We start from the raw sequence: 10921 nt of genomic DNA, 5'->3' as shown, positions 1-10921 counted from the left end.
TCATCGACAATAGAATTCTATGCAAAATAAGAAAATTCTCCATTTCTGTGATTCAGAAAAATCGAATCCACTAAGTTCTACACAAACAGCATCAGCAGCTTATCGCTACAAAGATGGAGAACTACAGCAATTCTATATAACTTTATTGTTAATATAAAAATTGTTCTGCGCTGCCTAAATATTCACTAATAACACCCTAAAGTATTAAACCAGTTGACCTAACAATCGTCGCGAGAAAAATTCCGAAAAATTGCAGATATTTCACAGCGTCCAAAACCAGGATCCCCTGTTCGCGAAGAAAGGGAGGCAAGAGGGTTGGACCCGGTTGCAGGACAACGCTTGAGATACAGACGAAACAGTTGACCACCGTTCCGCTCCTCCCGGCGGCAATAACAGTTCCCGTCCAATCAGATGTCCGGAGGCAGCTGGTCAAGAAGGGGTCCTAGAAAGAGCTCTCTTTCTCTCTCCGCTCTCCGCTCTCTCGGAAATCTGGCTGAGGGACAAAACATTCGCCGCGCCAGGCCGCCGCGGAACGTATAATAAGTGTGTGATTAGCATTATTTACGGCCGGTTAACTATTAACCCATAAATCAACCCGGAGGACTACATTATCCGGCCTGGTCTCCCGCCGGTGTGCTCGTGTGTGTCCGGTCGCCTCTCTTTCTCTCTCTCTCTCTCTCTCTCTCTCTCTCTCTCTCTCTCTCTCTCTCTCCTCCCCGAGTTCTTCTGCGCCAAGAAAACGGTACCGCACCGAGGTGTGCGCGGACCGTAGATCGTCCGGCCGATAAGCGGACGTGGATTCGTGAGGAGAGCCAGGCCATCGGGGCGAGAAAGAGAGAAACCGCGCGAGGAAATAGCCCGGGTGGAAGAGGGTTGGCTAAACAGGGGGGATGGGAGGGTGGTCGGCAGCATCGGCGGCCGGCCATCTTCCTCGTGATTTAGGAGGACGCGGTGGTTTCTTGCCATTATCAGTCGCTTCTTTCCCTTCTTGTCTTCTCGGAATCTTACGCGAGTTTTAACCGGATTACAAGGTATCCCGCTCGACACAGTTCTGTTGCCTCCGGTGTTCGACTGCTCGCCTCTCTGACCACCGTGGCACAAACTGTCGACGAAACGATGGTAGGGTCGTCTTACCTTTTCTGCTGTAACAGCGCGTTTCATGTCATATTATTAACAGATTATTTTGGATAGAATGCAGCGAGGAAAAATCAATTTTCTTTTATTTTTATTAATTTTGCGATTGCATTTTAAATCAGTCTAAATTTATAGAACATTATACATAACAGGCTATAGTCAAAGATCCAGTTTCGCAGACTATCGAATAAATCGCAATCTTGTTGGAATATTTTTCAAATTTATAAGATATTAATACTATATTCTCCCTATTTTTTCTTTATTCTACAATATTTCAACTATAACGTAGAAATGACATAAACTCGTTTTTATCAAATGTTATCTCATTTTGACGCTACTTTGTCATTTTGTCCAACGATGTACCACAAAGAATATTTCCACAAGAATATTAATAAATACAAAAATATTAATCGATGAAATAAAATTTACAAAATACAGTAATTCATTAATTTCTTCTATATTAATTTTAACTAAGTCTTCTTTCAACTCTTTCTCTTTCTCTCTCTCAATTCTTTCAGCTGCATCGAAAAATTTCTCATTATTCTCCAAAATAGTAGAACGCCGGTTCTTTTTGTCTCCTCATAAATAAGAAACGTAAATTTTCCGACAACTTTATTTTATTTCCCGGCGTCATTTTCATACGGATCCAAGATGACTAATCGGGCGGGGTCTCTCGACCTCCGTTCCAAAAATTGGCGCGGCCGGTGCGCGGCCATCGTTCGGCCGGAAATTGGAAAATAGATCGGACGATAAATATCAATGCCGGCCGCGGCAAACAGGGATTGCAAATTATTCAATGAAAAATAATATAATTTGTTCCGTCGCGCTTTTACCGAGACCCCGCATTGATTGTTAGGTATTGTTGCCATACGTCCGTGTTAAACACGACCATTAATATCGACGGGCCGCACAATTTAATTGGAACATACTGACAGGAACGTCCGCGCGCAATGCGCGCCAAAGCTCGAATGATGGACACATATAAATGGCTAATTAATTTAATTACAACATCCGCCGTTATTACACGGAAAACGGAACGGTTAATTAGTAAGTACGCCGCTCGGTAATTTTACTTTTAATGAGGCTCGTTTGCTAAATTATTGATATTACTGGATTTATTCAATGTAAACAATTTAATACCTCCGACCGCCCTTTCCGAATATTTCTCCGTTTTATAATCAAACTTTTTACGGCTGAATATTTTCACCGTCATTGGCTTTTGTAGCCGACGCTACGATTTAATGAAATCATCAATTTTGCGGTAGCCAGTAGACTAACAACGATTTAGGTTTCGTAAATTTAACACTAAACCACCGCTGGTCAAATAACGGGTTATACATTTTTTATTTCTTAATTATTGAAAGCATAAAGCCGCTTTCATTGGAAATTGTTGAATATATTTCTTCGTTCGAGCACGTGCTATTATAAAAATCGCGGACGTTTGAAATAATTGTTAATATATTGAAATGATAATCTGAGGTAGATTAGAAAGCTGCACGTTATTTTATCGTCTTTTAAATATTGATGATTAGCTGCTAAGCATTTCTTAATCAATTTCTCCTTTCTGATGCAGCATAGATATCGAAGTTTATTATCTCTCCTCGAATATTCATTAGACGCAACTTTCATTGATTTAGAAAATACGGCATTTCCTTCATTATGAACGCAATTGCTGATAATTATTTCACATTCATTAACACAACCTATTAAAAAAATTTACATAATATTATAAGATTTCACTTTCTTTCCGTGGTTGCAGAACGATATGAATTTCCACTTGACTCGATAAAAAATTAATATTAAATATTCTAGTACCAAGGATAAATTCTTCGAATTTGTCTTTAAAACTTTTCATTGTAATTTAAGTATTACTTCAAATTAATTATTGTACGATATTACGCATAATTTTTATCTTAACCAACCGGTATATTTCAGGTATCAATATCACTAGTATCGAGTGATTATTAATAATTAATTAACAATATTTAATTCTCAAAAAGGAGTCTAGAAAACTAATTTCGCCCTGATATTTTTGTTATCACTTCAATTAGAATATAAATAACGTTGAACAACGTTAGAAAACGTTAGTAAATCGCGTTAGAGAAATATGGGACGGGTAACGCTGAACGGACACAGTGTCCGCGGCACCGAAAATCGAAACGATGGAAGACGAAAACGCCGGCCGACCGGAGCTACAATTAGACCGAGCGCGAAAGGAACGGCGACCAGCCTCCGATAAATCATCGGCCGCGTACGAGACCCGTGATTGCCGTGTGGAACAGGCGGGAATAAGGTATCTCGCCGCCGAATGTATTGCATTTACATCGGTTTCCGGGAGGTTTCCGCACATCGTACGCGCGGCCAAGCACGCTTCTGCAGTCACCGCAGATCCTCCTAAATAAATTCCCATAAAGCAGCTCCGGGCGGCTTGGTCACGTTGCCCCCCTCCCCCCCTTCGGTCTTGGCACTTGCACCGTACAACTCCCTGCTCCCGTATTCGAGACACGAGATCCTGCCAGTGGTACGTCATTCGCCCTGTCGCTAATCAGAACTAACCGCCGACGCGTGACTCGAATTCGCCGCCTCGACGTCGACCGTACTCTTGCCAGACCGAGATAGAGAGACGGGGAGGAGGGTAGACGGACGCGGAGGGAGTAAGAGAGAGAGAGAGAGAGAGGGAGAATGAGAGAGGGAGCGAGGAATAAGTGTGATATAGAAACAGAGAAAATGAGAGCACGGAGAAAGGGGGAAAGAAATCATCATTTTTAGTTTTCCGAAGATTATTAGAATTTTTAACGGAGCATGTTTTTAGTACGTTGAAGATCGTCAGTATTTTTAACAGAATTTACTTTTAGTATTTTGATGATAAGTAATATGTTAAGGAAATATATTTTTAGTTTCACTATGCTCATGCTGTGGATGTTTTCAACCCCCTGGTATAAGGGATAGCGAGAATACGAGGGTAAGGTAGAATGGAAAAATCAAGAAAAATATAGAAATTCAGAGAGTGAAATGAAAAGAAGAAAAAGAAATATAGAGAGACTAAGAAATTGAGATAAAAAAGAAGAATAGAGAGACTGAGAGAGTGAAATGAAATGAAAGAGTGAAAAAGAAGAAAAATAGAGAAATTGAAAAAGTAAGATGAAAAGAAAAAAAGAAAAATAGAAAGACTGAGAGACTAAGACAAAAGAAAAAAGAATAGAGAGACTGAGAAAGGAAGAAAAAGAAAAGAGAAGCAATGGAACCGAGAGAATGAAAAAGGAGACATGAGAAGCTAGGGAGAAGGGGTCAAGAAAAAAATAGATATAACAATAATGGAACGAAGGAAGAGAAATAAAAAATAAGAAAGAGAGTATGAAGCACAGAAAGAAATATAATAAGAAAGAGAGGGAGAATGAGAGAAATATAGAATGAGAGGGAGAGAGAGAGAGAATGAGAGAGCGAGAGAGAGAGTGAGAGAACGAGAGAGAGAAAGAGAGGAAGAGTCGGCTTCAGAAAGAAAAGAAGGAGGAACTAGAGCACGGGAAAGCCAGCCCAAAGGAGCAAGATGAAAAAAGGGACGGGTGAAGGAAGAAACGCAGACACGTCGTTACGACGCCAGCCATCTTTGCATCTCCCTTTCACCAGCAACCCCATTTTTGCGCTCCTGTTATGGCCGTTCCCTCGCGAACCGCTGCCGGCTAAGTCTCCTCCTCGACTTCTGCTTCTTCCACCTAGGTCTAGCCCCTCGTGTTACATCGCCGTGTCTCCCCCCCCCTGGCCCTCTTCATCCCTCTCTCCGCTGCCTAGTTGCCACCTCTTCCTTTCCTCCCGACTCGCGCCGTCTTCTTCTTCTTCGTCTTCTTCATCCTCGTTTCTTGATCGCCCCGGCAATTAGACTTGCAAAGCAACCGCGAATTCGCTGGGATTCAAACTTCCGGCCGAGTGACGGGGGAGGGCCGATTTCCCTTGATTCCCTACCTCCCCCACCGGCCGCTCGAAAATCGTTAGACGGATAAAGCGCCGCTGATTTTATTCCTATCTTGAGAACAGTGTTAATACATATTAACACTGTTAAAAATAAAATTGTTTTATTGATGTATGAATTTTAGATAGTTTCGGATGGAAAAGGAATTTTGGTTTGATTGCCGTGGTTAGGTGATTTTATTGACATATGTAGAGCAGGGTTTTTCTGTTAGTATAAAGTTCACTGTTAATAGAGAAATGGTCGATGCACTATTGAGAATAATTTACTGTGAATATTAAAAGATCGTCTTTGATTTTCTCTCTTAAAAAGCGAAATTTTTTAGAAAAGAATCTAATATATTGGATGTCTTGCACAATGATTGCATTGTCAATAATATGAGGAAATAAATTGCAGTATACATTAATTCCTAATCGTAATTTTACAATTACAAATTGCACGGAAGTAAAGAAAATAAAGTATAATAAAACTAAAAATAAGAATACTTGATTTTACCATTGCTGTTTTTAAATTATTTTATTATCCTTTAGGAGCTTTGTTTCATCAACCTTAGTTTTACAAAATTAATAATTGCATATACTGATGCAAAGTAGTATTTTCTACATTAATTCATTAACTAGTTTTGTTACATTAAATATCGTAAACTATAGTAGTCTTAATAGTATAGTAATATTTAGTATAACAATTTTTAATCAAATTTCTTTAATTTATAATAAATAAACCAGTGTATCACAAGCTATTTACCGCGACGATAAAATTATTTCCAGCCAAGAAATCTTTGTAAAAGAGTACGTATTTTTCATAGGGAACATTGCGCTGTGTTGCGTGAGGAATAAATATAAAGGATGCGCGCGTGAATGGTAATGCTAACTATACCGCCACTGTTCGCGGATGCCTAAAAAGGTTATGCAGATGAACGCAAGTTGTTCAAAGACCTTGAAGAGGGTTTTGTTTTTATCATTTCATCCATCTCTTTGAATACTTCGCCTTAAACTGTTCTTTCATAGACGTGCCTATGAATAGTTAAAGCTCCCGAAGCGTTTCCATTTATGTTACGTTGTTAAAAAATATATTTCAAGTACAGTTAATACGAGAAATATTATACAGTGCAATTAACAAAATTATAAAAATAAATTTTCATGATGGTGTACACGGTTAAACCATCACATGGTTAAACTATTATTTCAAACAATACCCGCAGATATAAGTAAATTTAAACAACAAAATTAAAAATGAAACGTTGCGATTTCATATAGTGATTGCTTCTTTAACTTTCTCAGATGCTTGATAAAAATGCGAATCGATTTCATTAAAATTTCTAACATTTCGCGGTTGAGATCTTCGCGGAACCCATCGAATTAATTGCATTTACGTAGTACAATCGGCACACTGTTCCGTAGTAGAAAAGCGATTGAATAGGTTTCCCGGTCGAAGATGTCACGATTCGCGGCGGAAATTGAACGGGGGCACGAGAGCGTCGTCGCGATGACGAGTCACGATTTAATGAACGGCACTAAAACCCATTCTTCGCCCCGGCCAGCTCATCTAATCTATCCATTCCGGGCTTTTTTCCTTCCCGTTTCGCCGATCGTCCCGCTTCGCTTTTTTCTCTCCGCCGCGGCCGCCGCACGATAAAGACGTCAAACGTCAGTTAACGAGCCAAGAGGTCGCGACCGAACTTGCATTGAGAAATTTCAATTCATGAGAGCTCTGCCGAACCGACGTCGATCCATTGATCGCGAGAGAGAGAGCCCCCGCTCCGACGGCGGTATCATGGTTGCGTAATATTTCACGAACAGACGCGATTCGGGATACGTCCAGCTGCAAATCTGCTTCGCGAGACTCGCAAAACTTCTGCTGTATCCAAGGCGATTTACATCGACGATTTTAATTTGTTGTATTATTTTAGAGATTAGTAAAATGTGTTAAATCACATTTTTACGATATTATAATATTCTTTTGTGCGTTATGTATATTATAGGATTATATTATATGTTATATGTGACGTTTTTATTAAGTATGTTATATACTATATGTGACGTATTTATTAAGTATATTATATATTATATATGATGTATTTATTAAGTATATTATATATTATATATTCTGCCTTGTTAACTAAATTTTAGGCTTACTGAATTTAACGATACAGAAAATGTTTGAAATATTCATTAAGTATATTATATATTATAATATAACATATTTATTAAGTACATTATATATTATATATTCTGCCTTGTCAACTCGATTCTATGCTTACCGAATTCTACGATATAGAAAATTTTATTTCGTCTGAATCCTTATTCTTTTTTCAAGGTTCAACAATATCATCTTTTCTATCACATAGAAGGATATGAATTTTTCCAAAGACGATCTCTAACCCTCGAAATCTCTGCTTCAGTAATTAAATCGTAAACAACAAATAAGATACAGCTAGAAAATTGTATTATTAGTTTCCGAATAAAAAAAAGTGAAGTTTCATTTCACGAGCGAGTTAAAATGAATGTAAAATAAATAAATTGATTAAACGTAGCGATCCTCGTAGAACATTTCCCGTGTACGTGTCTGCGATCGATGGATCGACGTTAATCGATATCGAGTAACCCGAGGGTCGCCCGGTGGAACGATAAAGTCTCGAAGTAATTAGCCCCGATGTTTACACAGTTTAACGTTTCCCTCGTATCTTCGTTCTCCTCCTACACGGCTCAATTAACTTACGGCGCACTTAATTAGTCGTCCTGACTCTTGGCACGCGGCAACAAACCGGGGCGCGGCGGGCCCGCTCTCGAATCGCTGGCGTCCGCTAAATTTTCTGCCAGGTCTTATCTGCGAAATAATTATCTGCGGCACGGGGACGGAATTTTTATCGAAACGCGGCCGAACGCTGCGGATAAGCCGCGCGAGATACGGCCGCGTTTCGATCGTCCGGGAATTCTCGTTCGCCGTGGTCTACCGTTGCTTAACAAATACCGCGACGTTAGGATGTTGACCCCTTACCGTGCTTTGACAAGTTTGACTCGTGATCGAAATCGTAATAAATTATCACGTATGGATGTTATTCTGTTCTTTAAAGTTGCAATCAAATTCTAATCCTTTGCACTCGAGTGGCGCCTCTGAAGCGCCAATGAAAATTGTTGTAGAATTAACAAAATAATGTTGACATTATTAAATACCCTTTTGTTAAAAGCGTAACAGTTTTACGAGTCACGAGACTCGATCTTATATAGCAAAGTATACTGAGTACTATACTACAGCTGATCAAAATAGCAATTTTGGATTTAAGCTTAAAATGGCTCCGAGAGCAAAGGGTTAATATTTAAGCATTTAAGTATATTCAGGCATGGAATAAACATTAAGTCTGTTTTAAAAAATTACACCAATTGAAAAATTCTTAATCGCGGTAATTGTGAAGAAAGTGGTGCGTCAAGGGGTTAACGCGACATCGGCGAAATCAATGAACGAATGCGCTTTGATTGTTGACGAGATTAGAATCGCTTGGCAATTTTCCTATTCCTCTTTTGTTTAGAATCATAGACGACATATCGAGCGTATCGTGTTAGTCTTATTTCCGTTTCCTAGGCTGCAGAATTCATGGCAGCCAGTCATGTGAGCAATGAACGTTGTTGCTTCAATAAATAATTCGCTGGTTCGCACCTCGGTCTACTTACCCGCGATCGTTCTTCTAATTCATCTCGAATGCAAACGACCCGGTCTAATTGCAATCACGAATCAATTACGTTGCTCGAATTTTACAATGTCCGTGTTTATTGCCTGGGATTCCTTTTTTTTTCTTCAGTTCGCCGATCAACGATTCGCCGCATTTACTTTCGTTCGCGGAACGACTATAATTTCGCTCGGTCGCACGGCCAAACTAATGACGTAAACAAGCCGGCCCGAGAGTTATTCTAAAACCGGAGGTATTACGTACCTGTTCGCGATAAGTGGCCAAGGAGAATCCGTTGGTATTGTAATTTATTAGGTAGAACGCCGGTAATTAACGCGGACGGAGATATATTAGTTACGATTTTAATCTGCTTTTCTTTTCTCTACGCGCCCGATGGAAATGTATCGCGGCCGCTATCTGCGTCCGAGGCGTATCATTACGCCCTTTTATCTGGACACTAATATGCCCGCGGAAATTATGCGGCAACATTTTCAGTTATCCCGCCGAAGAAAGAAATGAAAAATGCGAATAAACTGTTAGCGATCTTAAAGAAATATGGTTGACTTCGTTTCAGCGGATTTTTGCATAACCCGTCGCTTCTTTGTGATGCTGATTTATCGTTCTGCCGGCCAACGGGCTCGTAAAACATAATTAGTAGTGTAATTCGTTCGGTCGATGGGGGAGCCAGATAGCGAAACACGGTAATAAACCTATTATAAGATCGGGAACAATTGCTCGATTGGTCGAGATAATGCGTTTAGTTTTACTTCTGGGCAACGTAATTTGTTGGTGCATTCGTAAGTCGTGGTTTCAATGTCTGCTGCGAAAATGAAATTTTGGTGTGGAGAAGAGGAGGTAAGATATTTCAGGGTTGATGTGAAATCGTATTTTTAAATATAAGTTTCAAAGGTAAATTGTGAGAGGCAGTCGTTGTGTTAAAAATCAATTGTATAAATTGGAAGGAAAATTAGTGAAGAATTTTATACTTTCGTTAAATGCTTCGCTAATATATGAGCCACTGAAATATTATTTAAAGCAAACAGGTATTAAATATTTTAATGATATACCTTAGTTAATAGACATATAAGAAAAATCGTGTATTTTAAAGCAATATATATAATTCCCAACAATTTATAAAAATCTAGACACAGGACATATTATTTCACAGAACTATTTGCAATAAATCTCAAGAAAATACTAGTTCTATTAATAATTCAGCACAACATGAATAACAATGTCCAACATATATATTTATTTCTATGAAGTCAAATAAATCTTGAAATATCATTTCATACGAACAATATTATTTTATTTACTACCTCCACTACTTTTTAAAATATTTTTAACCAGACTACTATACAGTGTATAATTACGTAAAATAAAAATTGTAAAGCACATAATTCGATTAAAAATCTATTTCTTCTCCTGACAATTCCTACGAATATATAAAATTGTATGAATATTCTTAGTTTCTTTATTGCTTGGAATTTCACCTCGTCATTTTCACCAGAAATGCATTAAATCCGCAGGTCTGCCGATCACAATGGAGCAACGATTTCGTTAATCGCATCACCGAAGAGTGGTTCCAGAAGCGGAAAGGATTCCGCGTGTACCGACACGAGGCGTCAAAAGGGAACCCGGCGAGTTTGCAAACTCGACGAAACGACCGGAAGAAGACGAGCGGGCAGAATTAATCGGCGCCGCGGCGACGGCGGCGGCGCGACGATCATGTAAAGGTAATTTGTAAAATCGCGGGGGGTTCTCAAATTTGCCGCGGTCTCCCGGCGAGACCAGCTGAGCCAAGCACGCCCCGGGGAAGGAACTTATTCATAAGATTATTTCCCATTTTCGTCATGACGCTGCTGTATCGTTATTTAAGTTTTATATTAAAGCACGGCCCGGTGCCCGGCGGCCTTTTGATGCATGGGACGCGCGTGTCCTGCTTGCCTTCCCCGGATTCGCCTAAACGTGAGATATCGTGCTCGATCAATTTTTCATGGCCCTCTGTTCGCTCCTTTCCCGGAATTTTCTACGCCGTCATGGAAATTCGCGTCGCCGCCCGCCATTTTTCTTTATTACCGGCCGCGAACCGCTGTTCCACGGGACCGTCGCGGACTCTATCGATCTGACGATCGTTTCTTGACGATTATCGATCAGAC

This window comes from Augochlora pura, chromosome 4 (assembly GCF_028453695.1).
Source record: "Augochlora pura isolate Apur16 chromosome 4, APUR_v2.2.1, whole genome shotgun sequence".
Classification (NCBI taxonomy): domain Eukaryota; kingdom Metazoa; phylum Arthropoda; class Insecta; order Hymenoptera; family Halictidae; genus Augochlora; species Augochlora pura.
Note: the sequence above shows the minus strand (reverse complement) of the source record.